The sequence below is a fragment of the Panicum virgatum genome, chromosome 7N (genome assembly GCF_016808335.1).
Source record: "Panicum virgatum strain AP13 chromosome 7N, P.virgatum_v5, whole genome shotgun sequence".
NCBI classification, from domain to species: domain Eukaryota; kingdom Viridiplantae; phylum Streptophyta; class Magnoliopsida; order Poales; family Poaceae; genus Panicum; species Panicum virgatum.
The window spans coordinates 15,843,443-15,863,310 of NC_053151.1; the positions used below are offsets into that span (position 1 = coordinate 15,843,443).

Sequence of the window (19,868 nt, forward strand, 5' to 3'; positions counted from 1 at the left end):
TTATAAGGAGAAATTGTATTATGTATCTACTTTTTTTTTTGGAAAAGGGAAATTTTATTGATTTCATGTACAATACATCAAGAGGATACATCGTCTTGAAATATTCCCGACCTCTGCATAACCAGCACACAGCCTAAGAGAGTTTGACAAATAACATTCCACACTAATGACTGTCAATCCTAAGTCTAGACCGCCACCCATGTGCCCGGGCAAAAAAATCCTTGACCACCTGTGCCAAGAAATGAGATGCCGCTACAAGCTTGTCCTGCAAGATATGCTTCTGAAGGATAGCCCACGAACGGAGCCAGTGCGTAGTTGAGTAAATAACATGCAGAAAGGAATATTTTTTGTTATCAAACACCACAACATTTCTGCATAGCCAAACAGACCAACACAAGGTTGCCGCGCCCAGAAGTACTAGTGGCTTATATTCTTTCGGAATTCCATTGAGATAGCTCTCAAACATACTAGACATTTTATGAGGTTTTGATATGCCTCAGGCCGCATAAACCGAAGCTCATACCATTCTCGTGAATCGGCAGTCAAAAAACAGATATTGTATCGATTCATTTTCATGACAAAAACAACACTATTGTTGCCCCTGCCAATTCCATTTTACAAGATTATGTATCTACTTAATTCAAGATTTGGATATGTAATGTGATGTGCTTGTATGAGTATATCAATTTATATATATTTTATATATGTGATCTTGTGCAGACTGATCAAGTATTTCAATGATTTTATTTGATGGGCACAATGCTTTCAAGGGTGGGTCATGGGCTCACCCGCCCTGCAAGATGCAGGAGCGGGTACTGCACTCGTCCCTATAAATGTCTTTTCATCCGCCCCTACTTAGTAGTGTATTAAAATTGAAGTAAGAATGGTTGTAATTTTCAACTTGAAGATAACCCATCAATAGGAGTTGTAGAAGCATCAGATTGACAGAAGTATAAATCAATATTGGAGATAACATATGAGCTTCTTCTACCAACTTCAATGCAAATGGATTTGAGTATAAGAAAAGGGAAGTTGGTCTGTGGCAGATCCCCAAATGGTGATTTTGTACACAACACACTCCATTCTTTGATTTTGTGCACAGCACACTGTGATTTTATATTTTTGTCTCCAACACACCGCAGCACATAAAAGCTCTTCTTTGCCATTTCAAAAACTAGGCCCACCCGTCAGCTCTCTCCCTCTTCCCCGTCAGCAAGATAGATAGAAAGAGAGAGAGAGCCGCCACCGGAGCTGTTCCGCGACGCGTCGCCGGAGAGCTCGAGCCCGGTGCAGATCCGCGCCGAGCTCAGCCCCGAAGAAGCCGCCGGTGGGCTGGAGCTGCTGCTGCCAGCGCCACCGGACTGCCCTGCTCTGGGCGCGGCGGAGCAGCCGAGGCGGCTCCGTCCACCGCCGCCGCCCGTGGATCCGCCATGGGAAGGGGAGGGACAGGGAGGAGGCGGTTCCACGCCGCTGGCCACTGCGGGGAGGGCGAGATCCGGAGCTGCGCCGGCTCTCCTGCTCCAGCTCCAGCGGCCGCGGGCCTCCCTGCTTCGCCACCGAGGCCGGCGCGTGAGGGAGCGGAGGGGCGATGCGCTCGTCGCCATGCGCTCGCCGGCGCCGCGGAGAGGGGGCCTTGTAGGCCAGGGGAATGAGAAGCTCATGGGGCCCTGCACGCCGCGCCGAGTTTTGCCGACGCCCCGGGCGGCTGTCCGCTGCAGGCGAGGGGGCGCCGTCCGTCCACCCGCTGCTCCGGCGAGCTCCAAGGCCGGTGTGCCTCGCGGGGAGAGGGAGCAGCGGAGGGGCGGCACGGCCCAACGGCTCGCTGGACGCCGCCAGAGGCCTGCCTCGCCGAGCGCCGTGCTTACCTCGCTTGCCTCGCCACGCGCCGCTCCTGCCGAAGCCCTGCCGCACCGCGCCTTGTTCAGAGGGGAAGGAGGAAGGAGGAGAGGGAGAGAGCTGACGGGTGGGCCCGGTTTTTGCAAGGGAAAAGAAGTCCTTTTATGTGCTGGCCACCTTAATGTTGACTGTCTCTATTAATCGATTTTGTGATGCTGGTTTTTTAGCCGCCTCGGTTAATAAAAAATGATCACCTCGGTTACTGTTGGTCATTAAGAAAACCGGTTATTTTTATGCACGCCTCTTATGTGCTAAAAAAAGGTCGCAATAAATTATTTTTTGTTGTAGTGAATCCTACGGAATTTAAGAGAAGAGCATAAATAATTTGTTCAACTGATTGTATATCTACAGCTACAGCATTGGAGGAGAACAAATAACAAACAGTTGAAACTGTTTGTGTTTGTACAGAGCACATCTGAACTGATGATAGATTAGTCATACCTTTTCCGCATCTCTTAAGCAAGACTGACTTTACTGGTACGTTCTTGTAATGAATAATAATTGTTCTTGCAGGTACTCAGCGGTGTTTGTAGGCTTAGGACATGAATGATGAATTCGGCGTGGGTTAGCAGCACCAGACATTGCCTTAAAACAGACTTGCAGCCAGAGCAGGACTGCAGTTGTGGTTCGTGGCTGTCCACTACTCAACTACTCGCCCCATTGGTATAGTTAGTTGGCACTCTCTCCGTTCCAAATTATAATTTGTTTGATTTTATTATTTCTTTTATTAAAAATTTATGCAAATATAGTTAAATTTAAGTTATTCTTAAAAGCTATTATTAATAAATCAAGCCACAACAAAAAAAATGATATTTTGCATAAGTTTTAAATAATACAAGGGGTCATTACATAGGATAAAAAAAAGCTAAATGAACTATAATTTGGAATGGAAGGATTAGATCCTACACGACTTGTTTAATAAGAAGCCTCCCATTTGTATAATAAAATTATGATACCCATGGTGGTGATAGATCACAATGCACCCAGACTTGCATGTTCTCGTGCGTGAAAGTCAATGGAAAAATGAATAAAGAATACAAACAGGGCAGCGCCAAGCCAGACGAGAAAAAACATCCAACAAAAACTGCTATATAAGCCTACGGCTGCTGGTCAACGATGTGGATCATTCACACTAACCAAAGTTACTAGCATGGCTCGGCAACGCCTGCTTCTCGCGGCTGCTGTGCTCGCTTTCATCGCCTCCAGCAGCTGCCATGGCTTTCAGATCGAGGAGGCAACCATTGACGCCATCCATGAGGGATTCAAGAATGGCAGCCTGACATCCACGGCGCTCTGTTACCGACCAGTTACCAGCACCTACTACTACGCCAAGAGCTAAGGGAGAGCAGGAAGCGGCAAGGCGCCACCGCAAGCCGAACACCCGGTTTGTTGGGCCGGACTGGATCGCGAATGTAACAGGCTAGGCCCAAATGAGAGAGTGGTGAGGAAGTAGTATATGAGATGCCTCCCTGCGTGGAGAAGAAGTTGAACATGAATGTATCGACTAAACTGAACCGAGCGCGAGTCGCCGGCGTTGGCAGGGACGGTAATCCGCCGTCGCCTAAGAATCCGATCCATCCAGTTCCACCATATCGCCGACGATTCCTACTTCTCCGGTAGTAGTTCGGTAACACCTGGTATCAGAGACACGATCCTGGCGTTCCACGACCACCAGACGCGTCTGCAGACCACCATGAAGACCGACGAGCAATTCGACCGTACCCTCAAGATGCTCGAAGAGAACAAGCAAGGCCTCGTCGAGATCAAGTCCGCGATGACGGAGATGCGCGTCGCGAAGGACGAATTCGAAGCCTGGAAGCCCGGAGTAGACAAGAGTGTCGCGGATCTTCAGATCGCCGTCGACAACCTCGGTGTCTGTTTCGACCAGCTCGTCTCCGCCTCTCCATCGGGTGCTCTAGGAGGTGGTATGGTGGTAGGTACATTTCAAGGGGTTATGAATGATATTCTTGCACCACTACTTCGCAAATGTGTAGTTGTCTTTATAGATGATATTCTTGTTTACAATCAGAATTGGTCTGATCATCTTACTCATCTTAGCCAAGTATTCTCTATTTTGCGTGAGCATCAGTTCAAAGTTAAGTTAGCCAAGTGCAGTTTTGCCAAGCAAGAGCTTCGGTACCTTGGTCATGTGGTTAGTGCATCAGGTGTTTCTACTGATCCAAAAAAGGTACAAATAATCCAAGACTGGCCTATACCTCAGAATGTAAAGGACCTGAGAAGCTTCTTAGGAATGGCAGGTTACTATAGAAAGTTTGTCAGAAACTTTGGTGTCCTCTCCAAACCTCTAACCAATCTGCTGAAAAAAGGGGAACTTTTCATCTGGACACCTGACACAGAATCAGCATTTCAGGCTCTGAAGTCTGCCTTAACATCTACTCCTGTGTTAGCTATGCCTAACTTCACCAAACCTTTTGAAATTGAAACAGATGCATCTGATCTGGGAGTTGGGGTAGTATTGCAGCAAGGAGGTCATCCTATTGCTTTTGTTAGTAGAGCATTGGGACCAAAATCCAGAGGTCTTTCAACTTATAAGAAAGAGTATCTTGCCATTTTGCTAGCTGTTGAACATTGGCGCCCATACTTACACCATTCTGAATTCATTATCAAGACAGATCAAAAATCACTTATCCATCTGGATGATCAAAGGGTTTCTACTCCTTGGCAACAGAAGGCACTTACAAAATTGTTGGGCTTACAGTATAAAATCCAGTACAAAAAGGGGTGTGATAATAGAGTTGTCGATGCTCTTTCTAGAGTGTGTCATCCATCAACTTCTGAAGCGCTTGCCCTCTCTGCGGCCCAACCTACTTGGTTGGCTGAGGTACAGCATGCATATTTATCTGATGAAGCTGCCTCCAAATTATTGACTACTCTACCCACATCTTCTCCAGTGGGTCACTACAAACTGGTAGATGGTCTCATCAAGTATAAAGATAGAATTTGGGTGGGGAACAGTACTACTCTTCATAGCAAGATTCTACATGCTCTCCATTCCAGTGCCATTGGAGGGCATTCTGGTTATGAGGCCACATATAATAGAGTAAAGAAATTGTTTGCTTGGCCTGGTTTGAAGCACAGTATCAAGGAATTTGTTGCCCAGTGCACAATTTGTCAGCAAGCTAAGTCTGAGCGAGTTGCTTATCCTGAATTACTCTCACCATTACCTGTTCCAGATGGTGCTTGGCAGGTGGTCACCATGGACTTTATTGAGGGTCTTCCCAAGTCTGCTCAATTCAACTGTATTTTGGTGGTAGTGGACAAGTTTTCTCGGTATGCTCATTTCCTACCCCTTACACATCCATTTACAGCATTCCAACTAGCTCTATCCTTCATGAACAATGTCTTTAAGCTGCATGGCCTTCCTGCTGCAATTGTTTCTGACCGTGATCGCATCTTCACAAGTCATTTTTGGCAAGAACTATTTAAGCTCACTGGCACCGACTTAAGAATGAGCTCAGCCTACCATCCTCAAAGTGATGGTCAAACAGAACGTGTTAATCAGTGTCTGGAGACATACTTGCGCTGCTTTGTTCATGTTTGTCCTACTAAGTGGTCTCAATGGCTTCCTTTAGCGGAATTCTGGTACAACACATCCTACCACTCCACTCTGGATAAGACACCGTTTCTGGTTCTTTATGGTCATGAGCCACGACAGTTGGGTATTGATGGCATCGACTGTTGTCAAATTCCAGATTTGAAACAATGGTTACAAGAGCGATCTCTGACGCAGCAGTTGCTCCAGTAGCACTTGTTGCGTGCTCAGAAGCACATGAAACTTCAAGCCGATAAGAAGAGAACTGCTCGGAGTTTCGAAGTGGGGGATCTGGTCTATTTGAAAGTGCAACCTTATGTTCAGACATCTCTTGCTCAGCGGTCTTCCAACAAGTTGGCCTTCCGGTATTTTGGTCCTTTCAGAATTCTCTCCACTGTGGGTACCGTGGCCTATAAACTGCAACTACCCGAGAATTCTCTTGTTCACCCAGTCTTCCATGTATCCATGTTAAAGAAGGCCGTGCATCCTCATGTTTCGGTAAGTCAGCATTTCCCTGACTTGTCTCGCAAGTTGCAGGTGCCCCAGCGGGTTCTGGATCGTCGTCTTCTTCAGCGTCACGACAGTACCATCTCTCAAGTTTTGGTACAATGGTCTCACTGGCCTGTGGAGTTGTCCACCTGGGAAGATGAAGAAGCTCTCCATCAACAGTTTCCACAAGCTCCAGCTTGGGGACAAGCTGGTTCTCAAGGGGGAGGGGATGTTACCGACCAGTTACCAGCACCTACTACTACGCCAAGAGCTAAGGGAGAGCGGGAAGCGGCAAGGCGCCATCACAAGCCGAACACCCGGTTTGTTGGGCCGGACTGGATCGCGAATGTAACAGGCTAGACCCAAATGAGAGAGTGGTGAGGAAGTAGTATATGAGATGCCTCCCTGCGTGGAGAAGAAGTTGAACAGGAATGTATCGACTAAACTGAACCGAGCGCGAGTCGCCGGTGTTGGCAGGGACGGTAATCCGCCGTCGCCTGAGAATCCGATCCATCCAGTTCCACCATATCGCCGACGATTCCTACTTCTCCGGTAGTAGTTCGGTAACACGCTCGTCCGGTTCTACCTAGACCGGATCAGCCAGCTGAATCCCCTGCTCCACGCCGTCATCGAGGCCAACCCCGACGCGCTCCGGCAAGCTGCACAGGCGGATGCCGAGCGGCGCTCGGGTCGTCCCTGCCGCTGCTGCGGCGGGGGGCTGCACGGAATCCCTGTGCTGCTCAAGGACAACATCGCGACCCGCGACCGGCTCAACACGATGGCTGGGTCCCTGGCCCTGCTGGGCTCCGTGGTCAGGCGGGACGCCGGCTGCGTCGTGCAAGCGCCGTCGTCCTCGGCAAGGCCAACATGGAGGAGTGGGCTAACTTCCGCAACTTGGAGGGCACCGGTGGATGGAGCGCGCGCGGCGGCCAGGGACGGGTAAGCGTCTCGATCACGCAGTTGATGGCAGGCACAATGTATTTTTTTGGTGGAAGAAACTGCCGAAAATTCCTATCTTCCAATGCACATAAGATTTTCTCGGTGTTCTTTTACGTGTGCCACAGAATCCTTACGTACTATCGGCTGATCCTTGTGGGTCGAGCACCGGTTCAGCGATTGCGGCGGCGGCGAACATGGCAGCGGTGACGCTCGGGACAGAAACCGACGGCTCCATACTCTGCCCGGCGCCGCTCAATTCCGTGGTTGGGATTAAACCGACGGTCAGGTTGACAAGCCGGGCTGGTGTGATCCCTATTTCTCCTAGAGAAGACACAATTGGGTGAGTCATCTGATTAACTAGATAAATCTTACCTTCAACTTGTTATTACTATATTGTGTGCATGCGCAAGATCCGATGCAACATTCTTTTTATTACATCGCAAACTGTAACGAAGGGTTCCATAAACAACTGACGGTCAATTATTGATTTTACTAGCCGGGATACACATGGTGAGTGTTGACGCAAATTTCGGTCTAACACACGAACGCACTAGATCGTGCGGCGCGAGAAAGAGCTCGATGCAGCTCTCCCTGCGTGAAGCGGTCAGACCGGTCTAAGGGACCGGTTAGACCGGTCGCCGGTGAGAATCGGCGACGGCCGACGAACGCGAACTCGGGAGGGACGCCTTCAAACGTCGCGGAGACGAAGGAAGAACAGCAGAGGGGGTTGGAAAAGCTAGGTTTGGAGAAGAAGATAAAAAGTAGAGTTTGTATTGATTTTGTTCGATTGTTATCCTAATCGGCTGTGACCCTTTATATTTATAGGGTGGGGTGGACTTATCCCGTAAGAAATCCTGTTTACAGATCTAAATCTATGAAAAACCCTAGTTGTACTCGGACTCTAACTGGACCTACCGGTCAGACCGGTCGGTCCCTGCCGGACAGGTCACAGTGCCTCGACCGGTCAGACGGCTCGGTCGGACCAGTCAGACCGGTTGGTGCCAATTTTGGCTGTCAACATATGCCCCCCTGTTTTTTGGTAAAGCTTGCTTGCCAAAAAATATTCTTCTGAACCAAAATTGTCTAAGGGCGATGATTAACACTACATCGGCCATGTTTCACTCAAGTCAATGTTGAAACAACTTGTTTGGGCCGCCACACCTTCTTCATTGTCACTAACGTCTTTGGCACGGCCTCCGCTTGTTGTTCCATTGCCTCCTTCTTGCGCATACATTGCAGCCTTCGCTTCTGAGTATGTGACAAGCCTGAGGGACACCACCTCGGCTGTAAATACTTTGAATCTTACTCCTTGCCCTTCTCATTCTCTTTGCTGCAATCAACATCTTGCTTGACTGGATTATTACTAACAACAATCGGTCTTTGTAGTAATGCATGATTTGGATACATAGGAGGATATTAAATATAATATGATTGCATATACATCCTACTATAATCCATAGGTGTATAAAAGTAAGGATACCAGCAATACCATGGAGCAATCGGTCCACTAGATGAAGTACAATTACCTTGACTCGATTGCTCTTGATGTTTTGATGATGATCCCGTATCCTTGACTTTGCTTGGTCGCCCCTTCTGTCTCTGAGCACTCCCTTCCTTCTCATATTTGGCCAAGAGTTCCTTAAAACTCGGCCTTGCCATGATTTTGGAGGAGTTCCCAGAATATTGGGTGCACCGGTCAGACCGGTCCCACGACCGGTCAGACCGCCGTTGTGGCCGGTCAGACCTGTCGACTTGTTGTCGGCCTTTTTCTTCTTGTCTTGCCCCCCCGAGTGTTTTTGCGCCTTGAGGGGTTTGTAATGTCAGCTTCTTTTCAGGTCTTTCATCACCAATAACTACATTCTTCCCCTTGGTTGATTCGGCTTGACTCGGCCGAACTAGTACTTTAGAATTATTCAATTCAACATATGCACCAGGAAAGGACTCTGATCAATTTGCATATTAGAAAGAACCAATCATCCTTCATTAATGGCCGATTGAATTTGTCTACGTAACACATTGCAATCATTAGTGGCATGTGAGAAAGTATTATGAAATTTGCAATATGCTCACCGCTTCAACTCTTTAGGCGGCGGTAGAGTATGTGGCATCTTGACATATCCAATCTTATATAACTCATCAAATATCATTTCGCACTTGGATACATCAAAAGTAAATCGCTCATCTTGCCGATTTTTCTGAATCGGCTTAAGAGCAGAACAAGTAAATGGTTTAGCTTGAGATGGCCAAGCAAACTCAGCAGCATATACATCTTTAGACTCATCGTCCAAACAATCTGAATTGCATTCTAAAGTATGCACACTAGAACGATGATGTCTATGAGACTCTTGAGGCTCTTTGCTTCGGCTTTCTACAGCCAAAGCTCTTTGATGCACCTGAGTAACGGTAAATAAATCATAGCCCTCTAATCTTTCTTTAATATAAGAGCGCAAGGCATTAAAAGCCAAATCGGCTAAATCCTTTTCTACAATATTCACACTAAAGCATCAGTTTTTTGTATCGCGGAATCGTCTTATATAATCATTGACAGATTCATCACGCGATTGTCTAACCGATGTCAAGTGAGACAATTTAAGCTCATCATACCCACAGAAAAAGTGCTCATGGAACTTCTGCTCTAATTGTTCCCATGAACCAATAGAATTAGGTGCCAAAGATGAAAACCATGAGAAAGCGGTTCCAGTTAGAGATAAAGAAAATAAACGCACTTTCAACTCGTTTATTGAACCAGCCTCTCCTAATTGGGCAAGATACTGACTAATATGCTCAAAAGTACTCCTAGTATCTTCCCCACTGAATTTAACAAACTCAGACAACCTAAAACCAGCAGGGTATGCAACCGAATCAAACGAAGTAGGATATGTCTTTTGGTATGTGCGGGTTTTACTTCTAACATGTAAGCATCTAGGCCCTCAAGGTATGTTTCGGTGATTAATGACAACCATTATTGTGACTAATGAGTTTGTGCAGCTTAATGGATCATTATCGCTCATTTGGTCATATGTCAAAAGAGGCCCCTCAATTTCATTATTCAAAAAGGCGATCTCGGTATTCAACTCAATTTTATGTCAAGACTAAGGATCTTTCTAGACCTAAGTGTCATAAGGTTGAGAAGGACACTTAGGTTAGTATAGGTTTTATAGTTTTGTAGTGATCGCACTATTAAGAGGGGTTAAGGCTAAGTAACTTGAGCATGGACATGATCATTTGAAAATGGATGCACACTATGGTCACTCAGGTTTCTAGAAGTTCAAATAAGTGGTTCTCAAACTATATCTCAAGAATATTTGGATTTCATTCAAGACTCAAATCAGAAAAGACAAAATCAGAAAAAGTCTATACACCGGTTTAACCGACGCTCTCAATTTTCTATACGTCGGTTAAACGAGGTCAGCAGAGTCTGGACAAATTCAATACACCGGTTAAACCGACGTGTTTGAATTTAACGTCGGTGCATTGGTCCAGAGTTGGTTTTTCCAGGGAAATTCAAGTTCTATTCACCGGATTAACCGACGCTGTTTGAATCAAGACGTCGGTGCAATTGACCAGTGAGATGGTTTTTCAGAGGAATTTAAAAGTTGTACTCACCGGTTAAACCGACGATAGGTTTGAGTTAACGTCGGTGCAGTTGTCCAGAGACTTGATTTTTCAGTGGTTCAGTGGACAACTACACTCACCGGTTAAACCGATGCTACGTCGGTTAATCTGCCCCAGTTGTAACGGCTAGTTTTCAGAAGAGGCAGTTTACATTCACCGGTTAAACCGACGATGACAATGGGGGGTACGTCGGATTAACCGGCGCTACGCAGTTTTCTGGCAGCTTTTCTCCAACGGCTCTATTTGTGTGAGCTGCCTATATATACCCCTCCAATGGGTCATTTCGCCCACTCTTGACACCAGGCAACATCCATACACTCAAACTATAGTCAAGAGCCACATTGAGCTTCATCATTCACATACTTGTGCATTCAATCAATCAAGAAGCAAGATTAAGGACTTGAGTAGAGAGAAGCTAGTGTGCATCCGTTCTTGGTGATCGGTTCGTGCTCAAGTGAAGGCCTTAGCTTGTTACTCTTGGTGATTGGCATCACCTAGGCGATCTTGGTGATCGAGGTGTTTCTCGCGGAGCTTGCCAAGGATTGTGGGAGCCCGGAGAAGAAGATTGTACGTGGCTTGATCTCCACCACGCCGGGATGGTGAACGGAGACTCTTAGTGAGCGCCCTCGTCTCGGTGACTTGGGAGGTGACAATACTCTTTGTGAGTGTCACAACGTGGATTAGGGGTGTGTGCCAACACATCGATACCACGGGAAAAAAATCCGGTTGTCTCTTGTCCATTCCTTTTATTCAAGCATTTTCTTTCATGCAATTTACTCATGTGCTTGACTTAGAGATCATAACTTAGCTCTACCTTGCTAGGCTTGCTTTGTTTTAGCTCTCTTAGCTTGTGTTAGTAGCTTAGTTATCCGGTTGGTGAATTGGTGCCCTACTAGCATTGCATAGGATAAGGTTGCTTTACTTTGTTTTAGAATTTGAAAAAGGCCCAATTCACCCCCCCTCTTGGTCCATCGATCCTTACAATTGGTATCAGAGCCTCGTTGCTCATTTGGATCATTAGGCTTCACCGCCTAGAGCTATGGCCAAGATGGGTGGTTCGCCGCCTCACTTCGAGGGCAAGAACTTTGCCTATTGGAAAGTTCGCATGGCCGCATACCTTGATGCGATTGCCCCCGAAGTATGGTTGGCAACTAAGACCGGGTTCACCGGAACTCCCACCACCGAACAATTAAAATGGAATGCTAAGGCTAGAAATGCAATTTTCGAAGCCATTAGTGAGGAAGTCTTTGCTAGAGTTAATGGCATGGACTTAGCAAGTGATATATGGAAAGAACTAATTGAAATTCATGAAGGCTCCACAAAAGTCCGTGAACAAAAATATCACTTGTTTAGAGCTAAGTATGATTCTTTTAAAATGCTAGCTCATGAAAATTGCAATGATATGTACTCTCGCTTGAATGTCATTGTCAAGGACATTAATGCACTTGAAATATCCAAAATTGACAGTGCCTCCATCAATCGCAAGATTCTCATGCTCCTCCCGAAGCCCAAGTATAACATCATCAATGCTATGCTTCAAAAGGAGAATCTTGACACAATGGAAGTAGGAGAACTTGTGGGCGAAATTCGCGCTCATGAGATGAGTATCCTTGGTATGTCCGAAGAGCCAACTTCAAGCAAATCAATTGCTCTAAAGACCAAGGCAAACAAAGCCCGCAAGCTCAAGATGATCAAGCAAGATTCAAGCTCAAGCAATGAAGAAGATGATCATCATGAAAGCTCATCCGATGTTGAAGATGATGGAGAGCTTGCTCTTATGATGAGAAAGTTCACCCGCTTGAATGACAAGATCAACAAGAAGGGGTTCAACTTTGACTCTAAGAAGGGAATGTTCCGGCCAATGGATGTCAAGAACAAAATTTGCTACAATTGTGGAGAAAAAGGTCACATCCGTCCAAATTGCCCCAAGCCGGACAAAAGAAACAAGGATCACAAGAGCAAGCATCGCCATGATTCAAGCGATGATGAAGAAGAAGAAAGGAAGAACAAAAACAAGAGACTTGGGAAGAAAAAGAGCCATGACAAGAAGACCAAGCTCTTCCCAAAGAAGAAAGGGCACACCAAGAGAAGCTTCTTGGTGGAAAAACAAGAGTGGGTGACCGATGTCTCATCAAGCGAAGATTCAAGTGATGAAGAAGACATAGTCACCATCGCCCTCACAAATGAAGAACCATCACTACCTCCACCTCCAATGTGCCTCATGGCCAAAGGTAACTCTAAGGTATGTGAGAGTGAAGATGATAGTGATGATGAGCTTGACCCTAATGAGTTTGCTAACCTCATTAATGAGTATACATCCGTCATCAAGAGGGAAAAGGGCAAAGTCAAGATTCTTGAGAGCACTCGTGCAAAGTTAGAGCTTGCCCACTCCGATTTGCTTGGCAAGTACAATGACTTGCTCAAAAAGCACAATGAGTCACTTGTACTTGCTAAGCAAGTTGAAGAGAGCCACAAAAAGCTTAAACAAGAGCATAGGGAGTTGGCTCACAAATATCAAGAACTTGAATTTGCCTATGAAGCAATTGACCCAAGTCTTGAGAACTTTGCTCGTGAAACTATTGAAAAGGTCAATGCTTCTACCTCATGTGATGACCTACTCATTAATGCAAATGCCACTAATATTGTGTCCAAGCTTGCTCCTTCTAGGGAAAAGGAGTTGATGGATCAAGTAGCTAGCCTCAAGAGTAGTGTGGAGAAGCTCTCAAGAGGAGAATACATCCACAAGGAAATTCTCTTCAACAATGCACGTGACTATGGCAAGAGAGGTCTTGGTTCATTTCCGGAGCCAAATCAAGGCACTACTCCTTCTCCGGAGATCAAGATAAGCTTCATCAAGGAAGTTGGTTCATATTGCCAACATTGCCAAGTCACCGGGCACCACACTAGGGAGTGCACCTTACCATCACGTCCTCTTCCCACTTTACCTAAGAATTACTCATCAATATTTCAAAATAACCATTTTCTCTTGAGTAAAGTGAAGGGCAAGGTGAAGGCCAAATTCATTGGCAAACTCACTAAGGAGTCAAAGAAGAAGCTCCCCAAGTAACTTTGGGTCCCAAAAGCTCTTGTCACACATGTGCAAGGCCCAAAGCTTGTTTGGGTTCCTAAAACTCAAAAGTGAATTCTCATGTGTGTAGGTGAACTACAAAGCCGGTGGAAAACATTGGGTACTTGATAGCGGTTGCTCTCAACACATGACCGGCAATGATAGCATGTTCACCTCCCTTGAAGACCCCGGCGATCATGAACACGTCACCTATGGTGATAACTCAAGGGGAAAAGTTTTAGGTTTGGGTAGAATAGCAATTTCTAAAGATTTATCTATTTCTAATGTTTTGTTTGTAGAAGCACTTAGTTTTAATCTTATTTCAATTGCTCAATTGTGTGATCTTGGACTAACGTGTGCCTTTGACAAGAATGGTGTTGTAGTAACTCATGAAAAAGACAAGTCATTGGTATTCACGGGGTTTAGGCATGGCAACATTTACTTGGTGGATTTCTCTTCAAAGCAAACAAGTACCATGACATGCCTCTTCACCAAGTCTTCTCTTGGGTGGCTTTGGCATAGAAGAATTGCTCATATTGGCATGAGCAACCTCAAGAAAGCCCACAAGAGAGGGATGATCACCGGCTTGAAGGACGTCACCTTTGACAAGAACAAGCTATGTAAAGCATGTCAAGCCGGGAAGCAAGTTGCAACACATCATCCCATCAAGACGATGTTGTCTACCTCCAAGCCGCTCGAGCTACTACACATGGATCTCTTTGGCCCAACTACATACAAGAGCATTGGTGGTAACCTCTATTGCCTAGTAATCGTTGATGATTTTTCACGTTACACTTGGGTTATGTTTCTTGGCGATAAGGGTGAAACTCCGGAACTCTTCAAGACATTTGCAAGAAGAGCTCAAAGGGAGTACAACTCCCCAATTGTGAAGATCCGGAGTGACAACGGCACCGAGTTCAAGAACATGAAGATTGAAGAATGGTGCGATGAAGAGGGCATCAAGCATGAGTTTTCCGCCACCTACACGCCTCAACAAAATGGAGTGGTGGAAAGAAAGAACAAGACTCTCATCACCCTAGCTAGAGCAATGTTGGATGATTATGGCACGTCCGAGAAATTTTGGGCGGAAGCAATCAACACGGCGTGTCATGCATCCAACCGAGTGTATCCTCACCGACTCCTCAAGAAAACTCCATATGAGCTCATCACCGGGAAGAAACCAAATATATCATACTTTCGAGTCTTTGGTTGCAAATGCTTCATCTACAAGAAGAAAAGGCTCGGTAAGTTTGAAAGTAGATGTGATGAAGGTTTCTTTCTTGGTTATGCATCAAACTCCAAAGCATATAGAGTATTCAATCAAACCTCCGGGTTAGTTGAAGAAACATGTGATGTGGAGTTTGATGAATCTAATGGCTCCCAAGAGGAGGTTGTTGGCTATGAAAATGTAGGTGATGAGGAGATTGATGAAGCTTTGAAGAAGATGTCCATTGGGGACATCAAGCCGGAAGAGGTGCATGAAGGCAATGATCAAGGGGGAGGATCTTCCTCATCTACACCAAGCACCTCCACGGCGCCCCAAATGGATGAAGATCAAGAAAAAGATGATACACAACCTCAAGAAGATGTGGCAACGCCAACACCCCAAGTTCAAGAACAAGAAGAGCAAAGTGTTCCACCACAAGCACAAGTCACACATGATCCACCCCAACAAGCATCCACGCAAGTACCGCTAGTGAAGCATGGTCGCATCTCCAAGGATCATCCAATTGGTCAAATCATTGGTAGTCCATCAAAGGGAGTAAGAACTCGCTCTAAACATGCTTCATTTTGCGAATATCACTCGTTTGTTTCTTGTATTGAACCCACTAGCATAGAGGAAGCGCTTGAGGACTCGGATTGGGTGATGGCCATGCAAGATGAGTTGAACAACTTCACCCGCAATAAAGTTTGGGTCCTCGAAGCTCCTCCGAAAGACAAGAACATCATCGGCACCAAGTGGGTCTTTCGAAACAAGCAAGATGAACATGGGGTGGTGATACGCAACAAAGCAAGACTTGTGGCAAAAGGGTTTTCTCAAGTCGAAGGTTTGGATTTTGGTGAAACTTTTGCTCCGGTCGCAAGACTTGAAGCTATCCGTATCCTTCTTGCTTACTCTTCACATCATAACATTAAGTTGTATCAAATGGATGTGAAAAGTGCATTCTTAAATGGCGTTATTAACGAACTTGTTTATGTTGAGCAACCTCCCGGGTTTGAAGATCCGAGGAATCCTAACCATGTTTATAGGTTGCACAAGGCACTCTATGGGCTCAAACAAGCTCCAAGGGCTTGGTATGAGAGGCTTCGTGACTTCCTAATCATGCAAGGCTTCAAGATCGGGAGGGTGGACACCACGTTGTTCACAAAAGACGTCAACGGGGATCTTTTCATTTGTCAAGTTTATGTTGACGATATTATCTTTGGCTCAACTAATGATTTATTAAGCCATGAGTTTGCTACCATGATGTCTAGGGAATTCGAGATGTCCATGATTGGCGAATTGACCTTCTTCCTTGGTTTTCAAGTCAAACAAATGAAGGAAGGGACATTCATCCATCAAGAAAAGTATACTAAAGATATCTTGAAGAAGTTCAAGATGGATGAGTGCAAGCCAATCAAGACACCCATGGCAACCAATGGGCATCTCGACTTGGATGTGGACGGTAAACCGGTTGATCAATCCCTCTATCGTTCTATGATAGGGTCTTTGCTTTACCTTACCGCATCTAGGCCCGATATAATGTTTAGTGTGTGCTTGTGTGCCCGCTTTCAAGCTAACCCAAAGGAGTCACACCTTTCGGCTGTGAATAGGATCCTTCGGTATCTCAAGCACACTCCTAGCATAGGCTTGTGGTACCCCAAAGGCGCTAGTTTAGATCTCTTGGGATACTCGGATTCGGATTTTGCCGGAAGCCGTGTGGATCGCAAGAGTACCTCCGGGGGTTGCCACTTGCTTGGGCGTTCTCTAGTTTCTTGGTCGAGTAAGAAGCAAAATTCCGTGGCTTTGTCCACCGCGGAAGCGGAATATATAGCGGCCGGTGCATGTTGTGCCCAAATCCTATATATGAAGCAAACCCTTTTGGACTTTGGTGTGAAACTAGATAGGATCCCACTCCTTTGTGACAATGAAAGTGCCGTAAAAATTGCCAAGAATCCAGTTCAACACTCTCGCACAAAGCACATTGATATTCGCCATCACTTCTTGCGTGATCACGAAGCCAAGGGGGACATTTCCCTTCAAGGTGTGAGATCCGAGGAGCAATTGGCGGATATATTCACAAAACCTTTAGACGAGAGTACCTTTGTTAGGCTAAGGAATGAGCTTAATGTGTTAGATGCGGCAAACGTCATGTAAGTTGCCATGTCATATAGAAAAATGCATACATATAGGACACTTGTCTAACCATGGTAAGATAGTGATGAGCAAGGGTTTAGCTAGAGGTGGTGGTCCACTTGTTTTCCTCTAGGCTTGTAGAAAGGCTCATCATGAAGAAGCTTCCCGTGGGTTCAAACTTGACAAGTAGATCTTAATTTCTTGTTATGCATTTCTTGTCATATAGATGTGCACTTCATGTTTACTATACTTTCGCATGTGGTTGTAGTTTGCATCATCATTGCATGCGTAAGGGTCACAAAGGAGATCACTTGATGAAAATGAGACTTGTTTCATATACAAGATCTTAATTCATGAAAAGTGAAAAGAGCAAAGTGTTAGGTGCGTTATTGCCTAGTGAGCAATGTCATGATGAGTTTGAAGCTTTTTATCTTCAATATTCCTATGACATGGCTCATACATTTTATTTGGCGTTTTGTCTCTCTTGCGGTTTTTCCTTGTGTTTAAAAAGAAATTTATTTAAGCAAGTATGCTATCCTATTTATTTTGAGGGGTAAAGTCGCCTATGCAAGTCCATTAACTTGAGTTCTTTTGAGTTTTATAAGTTTATTGGACTTAGCATAGAAGAGTGAGCTGAGTGTGGGGTTTTTGCCTTCACCGGTTAAACCGACGTTCAAAGGATCTATACCCATCGGATTAACCGGCGTTACTAAAGTTTGTCTCAGTTCAGTCAAATTTCAGGCGTTCAACCGGCGTATACAAAAGTCACATCATCGGATCAACCGGTGATAGTAAATACAAATCAGACCTAGCAATCAACCGGTGTTTTGATCATTCAACCGACGAGGTCACTTTTGGCAGCATCGGTTCAACCGGCGTTCAAAAACAGATCTGGTAGAGTCTCGGGTGAACTACACCGACGCAATCAACCGGCGTTCAAACCCTAGGCGTCGGATCGACCGGCGTTAAGGAAAATCGCGGGCCCACCTGTCATATATGTGTCTTGCCCGCGGACGCCTGGCTTCCTTCCTCCTCTGTTTCGCCCGACTCCTTCACGCCGCCGCCGCCCGACTCGCTCCCATCGCGCCGTCGCCTTCCCTCCGCACCGCCGCCGTGCGCTCGCGCTACCACCACCGTGCGCCGGTCTCGCACGCTCACCGCGCCGCCCGCGCAACCACTTGCGCCGCCTGCGCGCGTAGCCGCCGCCGCCGCTTGCACCGTACGCCGCCCGCACAAGTCTCCATCGCCAAGCGCCGCCGTACTCCACGCCATCCACGTGCTCAGAGCCGCAGCTTCCACACATCAAGCAGCCCACGCAGCCGCGTCGCCTTCGCTTTTTCACGCCGCAGCCGCAGCCGATCCGTGCACGCCAAGTGTTCGATCGTTTGCCTGTTCGAGATGGGTCGCGAGAAGAGAAAGGGAAAGGAGGTCGTGGTCGAGAAGCCCGCTCGCAAGCGGACTCGTGCAGAGAAGGAGGCCGAGAGGGCCGAGATGGTGGCCAAGGCCGCCGAGGAGCAGGCATCAGGCCGTGCTCGTCCGTTCCAGATCAGGGAGGACCGCAGAGGCAGAGGCAGAGGCAGGGGTATGGGTAGAGTGAGAGGTGCCAGGGCCACCAGAGCCGCGACGGCAGCAGCAGCAGAGTCAGATCAGTCAGATACAGGTGCAGATTCAGATTCAGAGGCAGAGCAGTCTGAGCAGTCTCAGGGGCAGAGCACACAGGAGTCACCGACTCTACGACGGTCTGGCCGCACTCGACAGACATCCCCAGCAGCAGAGACTTCACCAGCGACCGAGCGTCGCACTGGACCGAGGACGCGAGGAGGTCACCAGCCACAGGAGCCTCGCAGGTCCACAGCTGCAGCAGCAGCAGCTCGTAGAGCCGAGGCCCTAGAGGCCGAGCGCGCAGTGTTCCGTATGGACACTGTTGTGCGTCTGGAGCCAGGTGTGCTGCTCCAGAACTTGACCAAGGCCAATGCGGCGAAGGTCAAGAGGCTCAGGTGGAGTGTTCAGGAGGAGGACTGGTTCCCCGTGACCTGTGACAGCCGAGTCGACCGTAGGTTCTGGACGCTTCTTCAGGCCAGTTTCTACGAGACCTACCAGAGGCGGGGTCACAGGATCTTCCCGCACAGAGTGCTTGACTGGGTGTCTCTGAGGACAGCCGCAGGGGGAGCAGATGTCAGAGAGCACTTCGCTCACTTCAGGGGCCTGCCCAGGTTACTCCAGATTGAGCAGAACAGATATATTGAGGACTGGGTCAGAGTCTTCTATGCCACGGCCTGGATTGCTCCCGAGCGTCGAGCAGTACACTTTGTTTATGGAGGCCAGGTCTTTGGTTTGTCGAGAGCGACGATAGCAGGGATTCTCGGAGTTGACTTAGTTGACGTCTCCCTGCACGAGATGGTTTACGAAGATGCAGATCCACCGCGCAGAGCGATGATTGGCGGGATTGCACCCTCTCATGAGGCGATCTCTCAGTGTTTCCGCCAGCCGTTCCCTGCCTCCTACGCCAGAGTTCCCAGCCTGCTGACCCCAGAGGCATACGCAGTACACATGGCACTCCGGAGGACTTTGCTACCGAGGAGTGGCTACCCAGAGGGGTTTACAGGACTGCAGCAGCTCCTGCTTCTACACATCCTCACTCACGAGCCGTTTGACATAGTTGACTTTATTCTGGCTGAGATAGAGGATGTGATCACAGACGGGATGGGTGTGGTGCGACAGTTTCCCTTTGCACACTGGATCAGCTATATATGTTCTATGATTGTGCCAGCAGAGTCACCCATCAGCGCTCCCTACCGTCACGACGAGGCTCCCCGGTTCCCAGTTTACCGACCGACAGCTCCACAGGACCGGAGGAGGGGCAGACAGGCAGAGAGAGCTGCCATGGCACAGTTGTCACCAGAGGCACAGGCCCGTGTAGCACAGGAGGACGAGGCACTGCTTGCCGCCGAGGCACAGCTTCCCGGAGGAGA

The 19,868-nt window shown here is 47.2% G+C and overlaps 1 pseudogene; it reads left to right on the plus strand.

Annotated features, from left to right (window-relative positions):
• Positions 1-3,046: 3,046 nt before the first annotated feature.
• The window catches only part of LOC120683598, a 36,566-nt pseudogene continuing 19,744 nt past the window's right edge, over positions 3,047-19,868 (plus strand).